The following is a 21,094-nucleotide window of genomic DNA, read 5'->3' on the forward strand; positions in this document are numbered from 1 at the left end:
CTCTAGGGTACAAAGTAAACTCTGCACCCCACCAAGCCTCAGGCAATGAAGAATTCAAATACACAGGAAAAGGGTGAATTCATAGGAAAAGGTAAAATATAGAAATAAAACTGAGAAATGGCAATAAATTAATGACTTCATTATTTAGTTAATATATTTTAATATAATCTGCTATAAATAGACAAATCTAAAAAAACTGAAACCTAAAATCTTAATCTATGAAAACATAAGTGAAATCCATAATTTGACACTTTAAACTTCAAAAGGTTAGGTCATCAATGGAGTGGCCATCATCATGATTTGGAACCAGGAAAGTCACCCATTTTGATAATTTTTGTTTTCATTTCCCTCAAATTCTTCGAACATTTATGCTGAAAAACACCTACTTTTTCATTTGGAGAACAGATTGCAGTTGATGGAGATTTTTCTTTAATGGCAGGAGTGAAATCACCAAAATGGTGATAGATGAAACCTAGCCTCATTCCCTGACAAAGAGCAATAATTAGCTATCCAAGAATAAAACAACACTGGGAGAGCTCTGGGGTCCATTTGAAGTTAAGCAGCACAGTGAAACAAAAAATCCGAGAAAATCCGCACAAGAAGCAAAGGAAGACAGCTTCATTTTGCCTGTCTCAACCCATCTTGCAGGCCAGCACTGCTGTGTAAAGAGAGAACTTCCCATCTAGAAAGAGTTCCCTCACCAGGGAAGGAAAACGAAGGTCAGTGACCAGCTTCCCCAGCCTTCTAGCTCCCCCTGAAAGTCTTACTTCAGTTTCACTGCACCCAGAAAGTGGCAAAGCAGAGACAGCAAGGAACAAAGAGGAAGAGCAGGGGATACAGACAGTCGCCATGCAGCACAGGCAATCCTGGGCCATAGTGACCTGCTCTGTAGACAAAGCCAGAAGATTCTGATGAAAATGATGAAGCATCTTCTGCTTGGTACACCACCACTATTTTTCGTCTGTGGACACCAGCCTCCCGCGTCTGTCCCTGCTGCCTCCTCCCTCACCCAGGCCAGAGCCCAGGAGCTGCAGTCAAACCCAACTTACGTGGAGGCATGAGCGCAAGATGCCAGCATGGAGTCCTGCGGCTGAGCTCCATAGCCTAGCAGGCACAGGGGCTAGCCCCTCCAGCTGAGTATTTGCGTGCCGCTAGCCTGACACCTGTCACCAGCCTCCACTGCCGCATGTGGACCTGCGACAAACTGTGCAGCCATGGGAGAGCCTGCCAGCGGCCAGGGTCCCCGTAGCTGCCAAAGGGTCCCTAGTCAGGCAGTCCCACTCCTTTCCCCCCACCCACGACATGTGTGTCTGCATCTGGTCCCAGCCACTACACAGGCACCTGCTGCGGGATCCATACCCAAGTGTGCACACACCAGTGGTTTCAGCCACCATCACTGCCTGCCCAGGTCACGAGCTACTGGACCTGAAGGTTCTGCTAAGGATCCCAACAGTCCTTACAGCCACTGTATTCCCCACAGTGCTGACCAAGGACCACATGGGTGTTCTAGCAGCCTAAGCCAAAGGGACATCATGCACCCCTGTATCCACTGCTGCCACATGACCCCACACCTTGTGCCCTGTAGGACTAGACCCAGGGTGACAGCACATTGTGTTTCATGACTGAAGTCAATCCATAAAGTCCAGAAGAGATAACAGGTTCTGCAAAGGCACAGACACCAGGGTTCATGAAGTATCAGCGAATCATGACTATACTAAAGGAATATAGTAAACCTTAAGTAACTGTCCTCAAAGAAATGGATACCTAGGAATTGTCTGACAAAGAATTTAAAATAATTGTTTCAAAGATGCTCAGAGAGCTACAGGAGAACACAGATAAGTTATATGACAATATCAGGTAAACAAATGCAAGAACAAAAGGAGGTCGACAAAGAAATAGAAAACATAAAAATAAACCAAACAAATATTGGAGCTTAAGAAATATACTTGAACTGAAGAATTCAACAGACAACTTCAATAACAGATTTAACCAAGAAGGAGAATCAGCAAGCTAGAAGACAGACCAAGTGGAATTATCCAGTCAAAAGACCAAAAAGAAAAAGGAATGAAGAAAGCTGACAGCACTTACGGGATACCAGTAAGAGAAACAGTGTACACGACTGGAGTCCCAGAAGGGGAAGAGAGAGAGAATGGGGTAGAAAGCTTATTTAAAGAAAGAATAGCTGAGAACTTTCCCAGTCTAGGGAAAGATTTGGACATTTGAGTTCATGAAGCTAGTAGGTCACCCTAAAAATTTCAATCTAAAATGATCTTCTCCAAGACACACTGTAATAAAATTTTCTAAGATCAAAGGCAAAAAGACAATTTTATTTTTTCCTTTTAAATATTATTTATTTATTTTATTATGTTATGTTTGTCACCATACAGTACATCATCAGTTTTTGATGTAGTAGTCCATGATTCATTTTTTGCATATGATACCCAGTGCTTTGTGCAATATGTGCCCTTCCTAATATCCATCACCAGGCTCACCCATTCCCCCACTCCCTCCCCTCTAAAGCCCTCAGTTTGTTTCCCAGAGTCCATAGTCTCTCATGGTTCATCCCTCCTTCCAATTTCCCCCCTTCATTTTTCCCTTCCTTCTCCTAATGTCCTCCATGCTATTCCTTATGTTCCACAAATAAGTGAAACTATATGATAATTGTCTTTCTCTGCTTAACTTATTTCATTTAGCAAAATCTCCCCCAGTTCCATCCATGTTGATGCAAATGGGGTATTCGTCCTTTCTGATGGCTGAGAAATATTCCATTGTATATACAGATCACAACTTCTTTGTGCATTCGTCTATTGAAGGGCATCTCAGCTCCTTCCACGGTCTGGCTATTTTGGACATTGGTGCTATGAACATCGGGGTGTATGTGGCCCTTCTTTTCACTACATCTGTATCTTTTGGGTAAATACTCAGTATTGTAATTGCTCATTCATAGGGTAGGTCTATTTTTAATGTTTTGAGGAAACTCCACATTGTGTTCAAAAGTGGCTGTACCCACTTGCATTCCCACCAACAATGTAAGAGGGTTCCCTTATCTCCACAACCTCTCCAACTTCTGATGTTTCTTGCCTTGCTAATTTTTGCCTTTCTAACTCGTGTAAGGTGGTATCTCAATATGGTTTTGATTTGAATTTTCCTGATGACTAATAATGATGAACATTTTTTTCATGTGTCTGTTTGCTATTTCTATGTCTTCTTTTGAGAAGTGTCTGTTCATGTCTTCTGCCATTTTTTGACTTATTTGTGTTTTGGGTGTTGAGTTTGAGAAGTTCTTTGTAGATCTTGGATATCAGCGCTTTATCTGTAGTGCCATTTGCAAATATCTTCTCCCATTCTATGGGTTGCCTCTTTGTTTTGTTGACTGTTTCCTTTGCTGTACAGAAACTTTTTACCAAGATGAAGTCCCAAAAGTTCATTTTCACTTTTTTTTCCCTTGCCTTTGGAGACATGTCTTGAAAGCAGTTGCTGTGGCTAATGTCAAAGGGGTTACTGTCTAAGTTCTCCTCTAGGACTTTGATGGATTCCTGTCTCACATTGAGGTCTTTCATCCATTTAGAGTTTATCTTTGTGTATGGTGTAAGGGGATGGTCGAGTTTCCATTCTTCTGTATATAGCCGTCTAATTTTCCCAGCACCATTTATTGAAGAGACTGTCTTTTTTCCATTGGCTATTTTTCTTGCTTTGTTGAAAATTATTTGACCATAGAGTTGAGGGTCAATATCTGGGCTCTCTTTTCTGTTCCATTGATCTGTGTCTGTTTTTTGTGCCATTACCATGCTGTCTTGGTGATCACAGCTTGTAATACAGTTTGAAATCAGGCAATGTGATGCCCCCAGCTTTGTTTTTCTTTTTCAACATTTCCTTGGAGATGCAGGGTCTTTTCTGGTTCCACACAAATTTTAGGATTTTTTTGCTCCAGGTGTTTGAAAAATGCTATTGGTATTTTGATTGGGATGTCATAGAAAGTATAGATTGCTCTGGACAGCATAGTCATTTTAACAATGTGTACAATGTGTATCCTTTGATCCATGACCATGGAATGTTTTTCCATCTTTTTGTGTATTCTTCAATTTCTTTCATAAGTGTTCTGTCATTTCTACAATATAGATCTTTTACCTCTCAGTTAGGTTTATTCCAAGGTATTGTATGGTTTTTGGTGCTACTGTAAATGGAACTGATTCCCTAATTTCTGTTTATAGAGTTAGATTGTTAGTGTATAGGAAAGCAACTGATTTCTGTGCATTGATGTTGTATCCTACCACACTACTGAATTGCTGTATGAGTTCTAGTAATTTGGGAGTGGAGTCTTTCGGGTTTTCCACATAAAGTATCATGTTATTTGCAAAGAGAGAGAGTTTGACTTCTTCTTTGCCAATTTGAATACCTTTTATTTCTTTTTGTTCTCTGATTGCTGTTGTTAGGACTTCTAGTACTATATTGAACAATGGTGGTATGTGTGAGCATCCTTGTCATGTTCCTGATCTTAAGGGGAAGACTCTCAGCTTTTCCCCATTGAGAATGATATTTGCTGTGGGCTTTTCATAGATGGTTTTTATGAAATTGAGGAATGTTCCCTCTAACCTTACACTCTGAAGAGTTTTAATCAGGAAAGGATCCTGTATACTGTCAAATGCTTTTTCTGCATCAATAGAGAGGACCATATGGTTCTTGTCTCTTCTCGTATTAATGTGTTCTATCACACTAATTGATTTGCGAATGTTGAACCACCCTTGCACCCCAGGGATAAAACCCACCTGGTTGTGATGGATAATCCCTTTAATGTACTGTTGGATCCTATTAGCTAGGATCTTGTTGAGAATTTTCGCATCCATATTCATCTAGATATTGGTCTGTAATTCTCCTTTTTGATGGGTTCTTTGCCTGGTTTTGGGATCAAGGTAATGCTGGCCTCATATAATGAGTTTGGAAGTTTTCCTTCTGTTTCTATTTTTTTAAACAGCTTCAGGAGAATAGGTATTATTCCTTCTTTGAATGTTTTGTAGAATTCCCCTGGACATCCATCAGGTCCTGGACTCTTGTTTTGGGGGAGGTTTTTGATCACTGCTTCAACCTCATTACTGGTTGTTGGTTTATTCAGGTTGTCAATTTCTTATTGCTTCAGTCTTGATAGTTTATAATTTTCCAGAAAGGCATCCACTTCTTCCAGATTGCTTAATTTATTGACATATAGTTGTTGATAATAATTTCTAATAGTTGTTTCTATTTCTTTGGTATTAGTTGTGATCTTTCCCCTTTCATTCATAATTTTATTAATTTGGGACCTTTCTCTTTTCTTTTGGATAAATCTGGCCAGTGGTTTATTGATCTTATTAATTCTTTCAAGGAACCAGCTTCCAGTTTCATTGATCTGCTCTACTGTATTTCTGGTTTCTAATTCAATGATCTCTGCTCTAACCTTAATTATTTCTCTTCTTGTGCATGGCTTAGGTTTTATTTGTTCTTTCTCCAGTTCTTTAAGGTATAAAATTAATTTGTATATTCAGGATTTTTCTATTTTTCTGATTGGGGCTTGGATGGCTATGTACTTCTCCCTTGGGACTACCTTTGCGGTATCCCATAAGTTCTAGACTGCTGTGTTTTTGTTCTCATTGGTTTCCATGAATTCTTTAAGTTCTTCTTTGATTTTCTGGTTGACCCAAACATTCTTAAGTTTGATGATCTTTAGCTTCCAAGTGTTTGAATTTCTTCCAAATTTTTTCTTGTAATTGAGTTCCTGTTTCAAATCATTGTGGTATGTGAATATGCTGGGAATAATCTCAATCTTTTGGTATCGATTGAGACCAAATTTGTGTCCCAGTTTGTGTTCTATTCTGGAGAAAGTTCCATATGCACTCAAGAAAAATGAGTATTCTCCTGTTTTAGAGTGGAATGCTCTGTATATATCTATGAGGTCCATCTGATCCAGTGTATCATTCAAAGCTTTTGTTTCTTTATTGATTTTCTGCTTAGATGACCTGTCTATCGCTGACAGTGGAGTGTTGAAGTCTCTTACTATTAACGTATTATTATCAATATATCTATTTTTGTTAACAGTTGTCTTATGTAGTTGGCTGCTCCTATGTTGGCGGCATATATTTACAATTGTTAGATACTTTTGTTGGAAAGACTCTTTAAGAATGATATAGTGTCCTTCTGTATCTCTAACTACAGTCCTTGGCTTAAAATCTAATTTGTCTGGTATAAGAATTGCTACCCCACATTTTTTTGAGGTCCACTGGTATGAAAAATTGTTCTTCATCCCTTCACTTTCAGTCTGGATGTATTTTTAGGTTCAAAATGAGTCTCTTGTAGACAGCATATGGATGGGTTATGTCTTTTTATCCAGTCTGCAGCCCAGTGCCATTTCATGGGAGCATTTAGGTTATAACAATGAGAGTGATTATTGGAAGATATGATTTTATTGTCATCATGTTGCCTGTGAAGTCCTTGTTTCTATAGATTGTCTCTGTAAATTTCTGTTCTATATCACTCTCCAGGTCCTTCTCTTCCTATAGAACCCCCATTTAATATTTCTTGCAGGGTTTGGTGGTCACATATTCTTTCAGTTACTGCTGGTCTTGGAAGCTACTTGTCTCACCATCCATTCTGTATGACAGCCTTGTTGCATAAAGTATCCTAGGCTGCATGTTCTTCTCATTTAGTGCCCTGAATATGCCTTGCCAGCCTTTCTGACTTGCCAGGTCTCTGTGGACAGGTCTGACGTTATTCTAATGTTCCTCCATCTGTATATAAGAAATCTCTTTCCTCTTGCTGCTTTCAAGATTGTTTCCTTGCATCTAAGATTTGTAAATCGTACTATTTATATGTTGTGGCATCAGTCTCTTCTTATTGATCTTGGGTGGGGTTCTCTCTGCCTCTTGGACACAAATGCTTGTTTCTGTTCCCATTTTAGGAAAGTTCTCAGCTACAGTTTGCTCAAATATATCTTCTAGACCTCTCTCTCTCCACCCCCTCAGGGCTTCCCAATAATTCACATATTGGATTGAGTCACTAATCTCTCTCAGTTTGATTCCTTGGGTTTTAATTTGTTTTTCCCATGCCACCTTGGTTTCCTTTTTTTCTATCATCTTACCCTCTAGCTTACTAATTCATTCTTCTGCCTCATTTACCCTGGCAGTCAGAGTATCCAGCTTAGATGGCATTTCATTCATAGAATTTTTAAGTTTGGCTTGATTAGATCTCATTTCTGCCCTTAGAGATTCTATACTGTCATTAATATTTTTCTCAAGCCTAGATATCACCTTGATTTGTTACTCTGAGGTCTACTTCTGACATCTTGCTTATATCCATATCCATTAGTTCTGTGGCAGAAGCCACATTCTCTGGTTCTTTCCTTTGTTGGGGATTCCTCCTCTTAGTCATTCTGTTGGGGGTGGGGGAGGGTTGAGGGTATGTACAGAGTCCAAAGTATTGACCATAGCCCAAGCTAGATGCACCTGTTTTATAGAGACCTTAGCATTGTCAGCCTCTTGTTCTTCCAACTGGTCTTGTGATGGAGGGGCCTGCTGCACTGTTTCTCAGACAACCCTGCTTGGGCAGAGTTGCCTTGCCCAATATTGGGAGGGAATGGACTCAGTGAAAACCGATGTTTGGGGGCTTTTATTCTCTGGCAGCTTTCCCTGGTGGCTTTCTGCATCTATTCTGAGAGTCAGAGCAGAAGTGACCATATCCAAACCTCTGTCTCAGAACACAGAGATCACAGTCTGCTCTTCACTGAGCTCTCCAGGCCACACTGTCTCCATTTCTGTCTGTGCTGCTAAAAACTACTGTGTCCTGGGTTGTGCACCCCACAGCAGCATTCCCAGTCCTTACCCCTGGGCCTGGGCACATCTCGGTCCTTTGTGCTTTTAAAACCATAAGCCGCCCCCAGATAGCATGAGTGCCCCTGTAGCTCCAGGTTTCAGTCTGGGGGGCTGCCCTGAAGTCCTTTCCCCTTTGCTACCAGTCTGCAAGTCTGTGCCCTGTCCCCAGCACAGGAGGCTTTTACCTTCCCAGTACAAGATGATGGAGGCTCCCTTTCCCTTCTGTTTATCTTCTATCTGCATGCAGAATCACAGCTTCCTGCTTCATACCTCAAGGCCAACCACTGGAAATTCTGTTTGTAGAGATCCAGATATATCTTCTTATATCTCAGGCTGATTTCATAGGTATGCAGAGTGGTGTGCTAGATATCCAGCTCAATTCAGGGAACTGGTTAAAATAGGGACCCCTACTCCTCCACCATTTTTCTCCTCCCTTAAAAAGAGAGTTTTTAAGGCAGTAAGAGGAAAAAAAAGTTCTCTCATATGAGGAACTTCCCTTAGGTAACATCAGATTTCTCAGCATAGACCTTACAGGCAAAGAGAGAATAGAATGAAATAATCACAGTGCTGAAAGATACAAGCTCCCAACCAAGAATAGTTTCCCAGTAAAACTGTACTTAGGAAATGAAGATGAGATAAAGATTTTCCCTAGCAAACAGAAGCCAAGGGAGTTCATTACCAATAGATCTGTCTTATAAGAAATGCTGAAAGGAATTCTTCAAGCTGAAATAAAAGGATGCGAATCAGAAATATAAAAACATAGAAAATATACAACACTGGTTAAAGTAAGCATAATCAGATTTGGAATACTCCAGCACTGTAATATTATGGTATGTTAACTCTGTAACTGTAGTATAAAGTTTAAAGGACCAATGGATTAAAAAATGTATGGTTATAATAATTTGTTAATACACAATATTTATATTACAATATTTATATTGTGGATACACAATATAAAAAGATGAAAATTATGACAACAAATAAAGAGAGTAAAAATGTAGAGCTTTTGTAGCAATCAAAGTTAACTGGGGCACCTGGGTGGCTCAGTGGGTTAAGCCTCTGCCTTCGGCTCAGGTCATTATCCCAGGGTCCTGGGATTGAGCCCCGCATCGGGCTCTCTGCTCAGCAGGGAGCCTGCTTCCCTTCCTCTCTCTCTGCCTGCCTCTCTGCCTACTTGTGATCTCTCTCTTTCAAATGAATAAATAAAAAATCTTAAAAAAAAAAAAAGTTAACTTATAAGGGTGCCTGTGTGGCTCAGTCATTAAGCATCTGCCTTCAACTCTGGTCGTGATCCTGGGGTCCTGGGATTGAGCCCCACATCAGGCTCCCTGCTCATCAGGAAGCTGGCTTCTCCCTCTCTCACTGTCTCTCTCTCTATCTGTCAAATACATAAATAAATAAATAAAATATTTTAAAACAAAAAACAAAGTTACACTTATCAGTGTAAAATAGACTGTTATATCTCTACAATGTTTTATGTAAGCCACATGATAACCATGAAATGAAAAATATACAGTAGATTCACAGAAGGTAAAGAGAAGGGAATCAAAGTATACTGCTATGAAAAATCATCAATTTATGCATGGTATTTGTGTGGGGGTAGGGGGACTGAGGAGATGTATACACACATAGACAGAGTATTATTCAGCTATGAGAAAGGAAGTCCTGCCCTTTATGTTACATGGATGAAACTTGAGGGCATTATGCTAAGTGAAATATATCAAAGAAAGACATATACAGTACGATATGACTTAAATGTGGAATCTATAAAAAGGCAAACTCATGGAAACAGAGTAGAAGGGTGGCTACCAGGGGAGTGAGGGTGGGGGAAATGGGGGATATGGGGTCAAAGGGTACAAACTTCCAGTCATAGCATGGGGATCTCGTGTACAGCATAATGCTTATAGTTAGTACTACTCTATTAGATACTTGAAAATTGCTATAAAAGTAGACCTTAAATGTTCTCACCACAAAAAGGAAATGGAAATCATGTGACTTGATGGCCATGATAGTTAATGTTATGGTAGTAATCCTTGTACATTATGTAAGTGTATCAGAACTACACACTATACACCTTAAACTTACATAATGTTACATGTTAACTATATCTCTGCAAAGCTGTAGTGGGCTATAGGGGGACAGACTTCACAGGAAAAAGCCTGGATATTTCAGAGGGAGATTTCCCTCATATACTCATCTATAGCTGTGTCAACAAAATTGAGATGGTTTGACTTTTCTCATTTTAAATTTTTCATGATTTTATTAGAAAGCCATAGCTACATTGGAATCTTACTAATATCCCACTTCAGGATGCCTTTTGCATTATTCATGCATTTTTCACAATAGACTCTTCATGCCTTTGAATTCTTTTAGTTGGGGTAGGGAATGCAAACAAATCAGCAAATGGACTTGGCCCTTAAAAGCTTATGTCCAGCTGAGTAGTTACAATATCAATTACATCATGAAAAATTCCTTTTACCTAAAAACTGCCAAAGCTCAGAGGATTGCAGTACTATTTCGCAGCATAGGACAGAAGGGGGGTGTGGCGGGACGGGGTGGGAGGAAGGGAGAGGAACACAGATCTCTTTTAAATATCTTTGGATGTTAGCAAAAATCTGGGGAGTCTTTTGATATGAGAAAAATATGCATTTGTCTTTAAGGCAACATGTTGCTCATTATGTATTAATAAATAGGCTTCAACAAAAACTTTTTTATCCATTGATAAAATTGACCAACTATAAAACAGCTACCACAGCTCTGTTTTTGTCAGTGACAAAAGGATTTCCAAATCTTTTCTGCTAAAAAGTCAACAAAGATCAAAAAGTTTTCACATGTGATCTCTACATGCCAGTAAGATTAAATGTGTTATCTTTTAGTACATTATAGTAATCCTATTGTGCAATACTCTTTTACAATGACCTATAAATAGTACATATTTAAGGAAGGCATTTTTTTCAGTTAAAGAGACAAAGTATGAATTAGGAAAGGTACATTTGACAAGTCAATAATCTATTGTTATAAATTAATATATTTTTGCCCCATTCTGTAAAGTTGAGAATTGCAAATGCTTAGCCAATTAGACATAACAGAGACAGAATTTGAATGTTACAGTGCAACTTGACAAATGATTTATTTACGCTTTGTCATTGAAATAAATTATATGTTCTAACAGTTACTGCTTTTCACTTATTTTGTTATGCACACCCTGCACCAGATTAAAATATGTGCACTAGCACAACATTGTAGTCAGATTTCAAAAAGAAAGAAAGGGAGGAAATAAGGAGGAAAGGGAGGAAGAAGGCTGAAGGAAAAAAAAACTGGCAAAAGTTGAATTCTAGTTAAGGGCAATTTATTTATTTTTTTGCTAATGATATCATACCAATTTTCTAATGCATTCACATATCCATTGGTCATAAGCAATAACATTGAAACTCTTACCCAAGCCTCTGTTTAGTTTTGACACTACAATGTTGAATAGTCATTATCTAGTCATCCTGCATCAGATGATGAGAGTTAACACTTATATTACCATCAAGACCAAATATGTAAAATCTGTCTTCTCTTCTATACTGTAAACTCCATGATGTCAGGGATCATATCTGCTTCCTGTATACACCAAGCATTTAGGACACAATGCCCTGTACATTTATTCATTCAACAAATATTTACTGAGAATCTTCTCTGCACTGGGAATTTGTAAGAAATATAAATCTTGTCAAATCAATTCAGGTAAAAAAAGAGAGTTTGGATGTTTTCTCATCTTCATCCTGTGATGCTTCTTTGATTTCTTCTGCACCTCCATGCCATTCCTTCACCTGATCAGCTTTTTCTGACACTCTCCTCCCTCATAATCTGGAAGCACAGGAAGCCCAGAAATGGCTCTTCCAATCCCTACTCCAGCTTAAGTAGCCACTACAACCTTCAGCCTCTCTTCTAATTTATGAGAAAAATCTGGTAAAAACAGCCCACCATTTTCAAGTCATCAGACTATCTCCCTGCAAGTTTAGTTCCTTCTCTCATTTAATCAGTTTTAGCCAACAAGAAGACACATATTAGGATCAAAGTGTATAAACACAGAAGGGCCCTCCATTAGGAATCTTTCTCTTTAGATGAAGCTGTCTGTATGTAGGGCAGAAAACCTAGATAAGTCTAGTTAAACTGTATTTTTAGTTAAGACAGTTTTGTTTTTACTATTCTGCCCCAAGGATTTGGCATTACATTAGGTATTTTTTAAAATATTTGTTGCAGGAAGGCAGTGCACATGTGAGTGCATGTGTTGCAGGAGAATAGGGAACCTGATGACTAGAATATTTGAATACCACAGTAGGATGGAGTGTAACCTCATAGAGACTAACATCTTGGAGTCATTTGAAGATCTAGGTAACAAGGGTCCATTGTTGGAAGATGGCGCTCTGTCTCAGGCACTCTCTGCTGGAGCCAGTTTCCCCAAGTTTACCAAACCGTGCTTGGCTGGTGTCTGAATTAAGAATGTTTTATAAACTAGAGGAAAATGTGCAAGCAACTAATACCCTGAGTGAAACTGAAGAATTCCAGTTTGAAGTGAACGGGCTATTAGGGGAGATGAACTGTCCATATCTTTCACTGACATCTGAGGATGTGACCGCGTGCCTTCTCATTCAGAACTGCCTCCTTTTGCTCACACTCCTCGTCTCAGAACTAGAAGCTGCCAGAATTCTCTGTACAAATACTCCTCAAAAAAGAAAAAAAGCTGGGCCTTCTGGGTGGCTCAGTGGGTTAAAGCCTCTGCCTTCAGCTCAGGTCCTGATCTCAGGACCCTGGGATTGAGCCCCGCACCAGGATCTCTGCTCAGCAGGGAGCCTGCTTCCTCCTCTCTCTCTGCCTGCCTCTTTGCCTACTTATGATCTCTGTCTGTCAAATAAACAAATAAAAATCTTTTAAAAAATAATTTAAAAAGAAAGAAAGAAAGAAAGCTCAAGAAGGAGGCAGTCATAAGGTCTTTCAAGAGTTGAAAGGCATATGTATTGCTCTAGGAATGTCCAATCCTCCAGCCAATATAACTATGTTTCAGTTCTTCAGTTGGATTGAAATAAATTAAAGGAGACATTAGCAAAAGTTCCACTTAACCATGTGGAAAGCCTTTATTGAAGAAACCAATGAGACCAGCCCACTGGGAAAACAAAGAAGCAGTTAACCAGGCCATAGCTAATGAACATGAAGTTCTGAGAAAGCTGCTATTAAAAGGCTTAGATGTCACTGTCCAGTCTTTTGGTTGGTCTGACAGAGCTAAGAGTCAGACAGAAAAAATAGCAAAGGTTTACCAGCTGAAATGCTCAGTCCTATCTCCTAAAAGTATTATTTCTGTTCCCATTTTTGGCTATAAGACAAGACTCATCAAAGATTTTTAAGGACAAACAGTAACTCTATAAAAGAAAAGACTGCCTTGGACATCAATAAGATATTGTTGGGCAGGGTGCCTGACAGAGGAGGTAGACCCAATGAAATTGGACCTCCACCTCCAGAGATGCCACCATGGCAGAAAAGGTAAGATGGCCCCCAACAACAAGCAGGTGGCCAACAAGGAGAAGAGGTGGTTATGAACATTCCTCATATGAAGGTCGAGGAGGTCATGAACAAAGAGGAGGGAGAAATGGACGTGGTGGCTATGACCATGGTAGCTAGAGGAAGAGAAAATAAGCATCAAGGAGGCTGGACGGTTGGAGAGAATGGAAAAGGAGGTGGTGGCTACCAAGATGGTGGTCATCGAGATTCGGGTTTCCAGCCAGGTGGCTATCATGGTGGTGGCTGCTGTGGTAGCTATCAAGGTGATAGTTATGGTGACTTCCAAAACACCTACATACATAGAAAGTGGATACCGGGGTAGTGGATACCAGCAGGACAGTAGATACCAAGATGGTGGTCACCATGGTGACTGAGGCAGTGGTCGTGGAGGGAGAAGTGGTTGCAGAAGCCAAGGTGGATGTGGAGGCCAGAAAGAGGTTGGGGAGGAAGGGGGAGCCAGAATTATCACCAAGGCGGCCAATTTGAATAGCACTTCCAGCATGGAGCTTATCAGTGTAATCATTTTGGATTTGATCAGGGAAGACATTATCCTAGTTAAGGCTACAGACCCTTACATTGTGCTAGAGCTCAAGTAATAAAAACTTAGTTTCAGAATCTTGAGTCCAACATCAATTCTTTGTTAATATGAGACCATAAGTGGCAGGCAGATTCCTGCTTGGCATAAGTACTTGTAGGTCTTCATGGAATTCTGTTGTTAGTTTGTTTTTAAGGACTTACATAATGTGGTTTATTTAAGAAACACATACAGCATCTCTCCTTTGTATGAAGAATTTTTAAAAAGTATTAAAATTGTCTTTAGTTGACAAGTTGACTAATTCCCCCGTCAGAACATGCATGCATACTTTTTTGGGGGAAGAAATTACTTAAATTGTTTTAGTAAGCAGTTTAGAATATGAGGATTCTCCTAGATTTTTTTTTTTTTTTAAGATTTACAACTAGGAAACCTTCTTCATATTATCAATCCATTTAAATGTGTTTTCCTTAAAGTATTCCAATGCTTATTTTCCAAGCAGAGTTATGCCCTGATTGGCTTTTTTCCAGAGTTTATGCTACATTTGCATCATGATAGAACTTTTAGGTCAGTTCCTATGAAATGAGCTCTTCTGCAGATAGCACTTTCAGTAGCCTTATCCTTTTGATGGAATACTGAACTATATGCTCAACTCTGAAAACCTTGAATATAGCCCAAATCCATAAAGATTATAAAAGCAGACTAAGTTGTGAACCTATAGTACACGTAGGCATTTATATAGTATAGCAAATCAAACCGACCTGCATGCATTCAAACCATTCTTCCTTAAACCCTATTTTTACTTGAAATCTGTTAGAAGAAACAGCAAACTGAAATTGCTTTATGCATGAGCTAATACCTCTGGCTCAGCAAACAGAAGGTAGCTTGCTTTTGGACATACATTTTTTGTTTGTTTTATAATGGGAGAAAGTCACTGCAGCAAGTAAGAGAACAGATTTTTGCTAGGCACAGGAGGCCCTTTCTTATTGCTGTGGAAAACAAAAGCCTGGCTGAGTTACATTCTCCTTTACTCAAATCTACATGAAGCTTCTTGCTGGGTTTTTGCAGACCTAAACATTGTCAAGCTGTGGAAGAAAATGGCTGGTGTGTTTTGTGTAAAAGGTGAACAATAAAGTATCTATCTTTAAGCTCTCTCTCAAAAAAAAAAAAAATTGTTGAGAGATGCCTGACTAGTTCAGTCCAAGGAGCATGTGGTTTTGATCTCAGGTTCATGAGTTTAAGCCCCACATTGGGTAGAGAGACTACTGAAAAATTAGTAAATAAATAAAAATAAACTTAAAAAATATTTGTTGAATGAATGCTAGGATGTAATATATTACAGTAGCCCTCCCTTATCTGCAGTTTTACTTTCTGTGGTTTCAGTTACCTGTGGTCAACTTCTGTGGTCAAGAAGCATCTGATCCTCCTCATGACATGGTCAGAAGGTCAATATCAGCCTAAGGCTGTCATAACACCTACACCATTCACCTCACTTTATCTCATCACCAAGTAATGTGGGCATTTTATCATCTCACATCATCACAAGAAGGGTAAGTATAGTATAGTAAGATACTTTGAGAGAGAGAAACTACCATTCACATAACTTTTATTAGAGTATATTCTTATAATTGTTCTATTACTTATTGTTGTTAACCCCTTACTGTGCCTAATTTCTAAATTAAACTTTGTCACAGGTATGTATGCATAGATGATGTTATATATAGGGTTTGGTGCTGTCCACAGTTTCATACACCCACTGGGAGTCCTGGAGTATGTCCCCTACAAATAAAGAAAGGACTACTGTATTTAAGAGTCATAATTTTATGGGATGGGAAAGGAAAGTGGAGGGAGATAAAGCAATAGTTGCTGAGGTTTTAGACCCTGGAAAGATACATAATGCTCCCAGAATAAGTAGAATTAAAGCTGGAAATTTATATTTCACTTTCCTATTCAAGCATTGCTTTTTTTTTTTTTTAAGATTTTATTTATTTGACATACAGAGAGAGAGACCACAAGTAGACAGAGAGGCAGACAGAGAAAGAGAGGGAAGCAGGCTTCCTGCTGAGCAGAGAGCCCGATGTGGGGCATGATCCCAGGACCCTGAGATCATGACTTGAGCCGAAGGCAGATGCTCAACCCACTTAGCCATCCAGGCATCCCTCAAACATTGCTTTTAAAATGAAAACTCATCAAATCAATCTTTTAAAGGGGCACCTGTGTGGCTCGTCAGTTAAGCAACTGCCTGCAGCTCAGGTCATGATCTTAGGTTCCTGGGATCAAGTCCCACAACCAGCTCCCTGCTCAGTGGGGAGTCTGCTTCTCCTTCTGGCCCTCCCCCTGCTCGTGCTCTCTCTCTCAAATAAATAAATAGATAAATAAAATATTTTTTAAAAAATCAATCTTTTAAAAATCAGTTAAAACAGAAAACAGAGAATATAATAGAATATAGAATATAATTTCTCAGAAACCCGTCCATTATAATGATCCTTGAGGACATGCCACATTCTAAAAATGCCACAATACTGTATTTTTTCCGTTTCTGATTCCCTTTAGACCTTAAGTTATTTAGAATGAAGAGTTCTATTATTAATTTCAAGATTAATTAAGGAACCAAATACTCTCTAATAAACTTCCCCCTCAGAAAGTATGCTGTGAGGTGGAAAAGTCTGATGGCTAGACAAACATTACAGAAATCCAGGGATAGAGATGCCCTTTGCCTCAATGTTAGGAGTAAAAAATTATTTTTCTTTTTGTTCTTGTGGAAGGGCTGGCCCCTCTAGTGCCCAGAGGAACATTTATTAGGTTTTCCCTCCCTTCACTTCAAATAAATCGAATTTTGTAAAGGAGTTATAAAGCCAAGACCAGAGTGATCACTGAAACTGGGAATCCAAGCATGCCAGTCATGACAGCATGTCGTGAGCACCTTTACCTGGGTGTTCTCCCCAGGAATACAGGTACTCTCAAGGTCTTCTCTCTCTCACGAAGAGAGGCAGTCAAACTCAATCTGAGAATTTACCATCCGTGCACACCTCAACTTCAAAAGATACAATGATATTGATATGTGAAGCAAAGCAGAATTTCTATGATACATTTTATTTAGGATGACTTGGTGGATTCAGAAGCTGTTCTTGAAAGACCACACCTATATTCCAACTGCAATGTTTTGTATAGAATGCTAATGTTCAGACTATAGCTAAAGAAGGCTCTATGGCTTCTAGCTGAGGAGAGTATACTTGAATTGTGTGATATCTCCTTCAAACTGAAATATTAGTGTTAGTTCACTTGTTAGCAACCACTGGACTTGGGCTCAAATATGACAAAAATAGAACTCACTAGAGAGGTCATCAGCTGCTTCCTCCAATCAGTTTCTGGATGCTGTGGACGCCAACAGCAAAGGCATTTATTCTGCAAGGGTGTTCTGCCATCTTGAAAGCCTAGGAGCCTTGTCGGTCGTCACTGTGTGATCAGCTGCCAAAGTGATTGTCAGTGTGATCTTGAGAGTAGATGAGAAGTTACACTGACAGGATATTTCAAGGTCTACTAATCCTTGTGCCTGGTGACATGAGAAGATCATCAGACCAGCTCAAGTATGGGAGGTATTTCTGCAAAGGGATAAGATTACAGTTAAGTGTCTCAAAGCTCCTGCCTTTTTTATGAAGTACTGACTTTAGTTAGGGGTGAGTCACCAAATTGAAAGGATTATTTTTCTATTTCAGGACAATGACCTCAACTGTCACTCTGTAATTTCTCTTAGACCTTCTCTTCTTTGTTCTTGGCATTTCACTTACAATTCCAGAGTTGGTGTTTTTTTTTTTTTTAATCATTTTCCTGTAATATGGAACACTTTCTTGATCTCTCACTATCCTTAAGCCTATTTTTAAAAAAATTTTATTTAAATTCAATTTAGTTACATATAGTATACTATTAGTTTCAGGGGGGTATGCCTATTTATATAAGAAGTTCAGATTCTCCCCCAGGACTCCAAACATGTGAATCATCTCATTGGGAGAAATCACAGAAACCACTTTGTGTCACCACTGAGCCACCTCCATTCCAGGCACTGGAAGTACCTACCTGTACTTCACAATGCCCTGTCCCTCAACAAGAACAAAAAGAAAAATAACCACTTGTCCCCAACGTGAAGCAAAGGACATTTTTCTGTAACATCTATCTAGCCATCAGCCTTTTCCACTGAGTTGGGGGATTGATTAAAAAAAAAAAAAAGATGAAACAAACATGGATCCAAAAGACATTCACAGAATCAAAGGAGACACCAATATGTAACAATTACACTATGATTCAATAAGTATTACAATAAAGGTATTTACAAGGTTCAGAAGAAACAGTGGATGATGTACTCTGGCAAAGAAGTTGATGTTTGAACTCACTGTTGACAATATGATCAGCAGTTTGCAGGCCAGAATATGAGAGAACATTCCATTCTAGAGGTAGGAAACAACATGAGAAAAGGCACAGAGGCTTCCAGTGAGCAACTGTTGAAATTGTTCTGGGTACTACAAGGACATTTGAAAATGTAAGCTTTCTATCTTTTACATCTGTGGTATATACTATGCACAAATACAGTATAAGGTATATATAGTAAAGAACAGTCTTAAATTAACTTGAAGATTGCTTTATGTTAAATCTACACGAGAAAAAGTTCTTTCCCATTTAATACAAAGACTCTCAGATCAGAGCTGGAGTACAGGCTGACACAACAATGTCCATTCTCATGACTGGAAGTTGTGATGTTACTTTTCATAAAAACCATGACAAACTCTTTGAAGATAACTTCATAAAAATCAAAACAAATAGCCAAATCAACAATAAGAAAACAGCCACCACTTATTAAATCTCATCAATTTATATACATGTCCTCACTTACTTTAATCCTTACAACAGCCCTTTGAGGTAGACACTATCCCCATTCTACACTTACAGAAACAAACTCCGTCAAGTAATTCATCCTTAAGTGACAGAGCTGGGACTGAGATCCCAGATTTGTTTGATGCCATGGAATCATACCTTATACATACCCCTAAAATCCTAGCAGGAACCAGCAAATGCTCATTATGATTTAAACTTTGACTGGGGGACTAGGCACATTTATGCAGCAGCATGGCACAGTACAAGGAGCACTAGATCTACTGAACCAAGAATCAAGATGAAAGAATTCTAGAAGAAATCACAAGATTTCTTCTATGTGACTTCGGATAATTGTTGTAGACTAGGTTAAAGTAGGTAATTTCTAAAGCTTTAACCAGCTATGAAAGACTAAAATGCTCCATTATTACTGTCACTCTGTATTTTTGTTACAAGGGATTTAAAGCTGTGATAGTTTCTTCATGAAAAAATAGTCCCTATTGACCAATTTGGTTGTGCAGATTAAATGGGGTAATGGGCATGAAAATGTCTAGTATCAACAGTGGCACAATGTAAGCACTCAGAAGTGTTTCCTGACCCTGAATCTGCAGCTAAATTAGTGCAAATCACCTTTAAATGCTAGTGCATAAAAAAGTCCACATTTATATCTGAGAGATCTGAGACAATGTAATGGTAAGTATGTAGTTTGGGGCCAGATTGCTATTTAGCCACTACTTCCTTTCATTATGATGTTTGTGCAAGTTACTCACCTTCCCTGAGCCTCAGTTTACACAGGAGTAACTTGGGGATAATCACCATGTAGGATGACTGAGGAGACTAAATGAGCAAAAGAGGATCCAATTGATAAAACTTCGCAGTGTCTGCTGCATAGTAAGCTATCAATAAATGTGAGCTCTTCTTAAGACTCTAACCAGCATTTTCAGCTTGGACAATACCCCTATTAACAGCCAAGGTCAAATTTGACCTGTCCTCCCATCTCAGGTTCTGCCAGCTGGGCCTTGCACTTCAGGGTACACACAGAGACCTGTGCACATTTTGGCTGAAGGTAAGAAGTAGGAATGGACTGAAGTTCAGCTTCAGCCTAGGAAGTTCTGCATTATCTCCGCTCCTTAGATTCTGCTTCGGTTTTTGCAAGGTCTAACAATCGAATGCCTGCTCCAACCTGCTCTCTGGCTTCTACAACTTGTGTGTGATCAATCACCAGGTAATCACATAGGTTATGGTCATACATAGTTAGTACAGCATCTTGATTTATGATTAACAATTGAACATCCAGTTTCAAGTAGAACCTTTCAGATGTAATTGGAGTAGAGATATCCCCAAATTGGATTCTATCACTTTAAGTATGAATGTGCCTTTTTTTTTTTTTTTAAAGATTTTATTTATTTGTCAGAGGAAGAGAGCATGCACAAGTAGGGGGAACAGCCCGCAGAGGGAAATGCTGATTCCCTGCCGAGCAAAGAGCCCGAATCCCAGGACCCAATGCTTAACTGGCTGAGCCACCCAGGTGTCCCTGAATGTGCCTTTAGAACTCGTTTCTCTTACATGACACTTGCTGTAAAGATTCTCTTTCTACTAAACGGAAGATGCTGAAATTAATGGGCATGCTGTTAAAGATAATATGCAAATGGGAATTCAATTGTATTTGTTCTGTTGTCACATTTTTAGAACCAAAGTTTATGAAAAATTTTTTTCAAGTAATTGTGATCCAGTAATACATGCAAAATTAGAAAATAATAAACAAGGGCAACATGTTTTAGGTTTGTTTCTGGTAAATATAATCCAATAATGCATGAAGTTTCAGTATGCAAGAATACTTTAAGAAATTTTATCATTACCACTCACTCCCAAAACTTCAAATCCAGGAGTTAAAGAGGAGATGCCTTTAACTTAGTACTAATGGAGAAAAAGCAGATCTTAAATAATTTGATAGCAATTTCATGAGTTGCTCTCCACTCTATACTTGAAAGCAGCTAGAATTTTGGTTTTTTAAAGATTTTATTTGGCAGAGAGAGAGAGAGCGAGAGCGAGCAATCAGGGGGAGCAGCGGGCAGAGAGAAAGGTAGAAGCAGGCTCTCCGCTGAGCAGAGACAGTTGGGACTCTATCCCAGGGCCCTGAGACAACGACCTGAACCAAAGGAAGCCACTTAACTCATTGAACCACCCAGGTGCCCCATTTGTATTTTAAATGAGTGATTTTAAATGAGCACAGGAGCAATTTAGCAGTTGACAGAGGTGAAAAATGAATGATCCTAAACTACATTAAACTTCAAAAACATAACTGATATAATAAAATTGTAAC

General features: G+C 39.0%; 1 pseudogene; it reads left to right on the forward strand.

Annotated features, from left to right (window-relative positions):
- The first annotated feature begins 12,163 nt into the window (after window positions 1–12,163).
- Window positions 12,164–14,128, forward strand: LOC116866937 (annotated as a pseudogene).
- Window positions 14,129–21,094: the final 6,966 nt, after the last annotated feature.

This window comes from Lontra canadensis, unplaced genomic scaffold (genome assembly GCF_010015895.1).
Source record: "Lontra canadensis isolate GAN:19392208 unplaced genomic scaffold, GSC_riverotter_1.0 scaffold11, whole genome shotgun sequence".
In the NCBI taxonomy this organism is placed as follows: Eukaryota; Metazoa; Chordata; class Mammalia; order Carnivora; family Mustelidae; genus Lontra; species Lontra canadensis.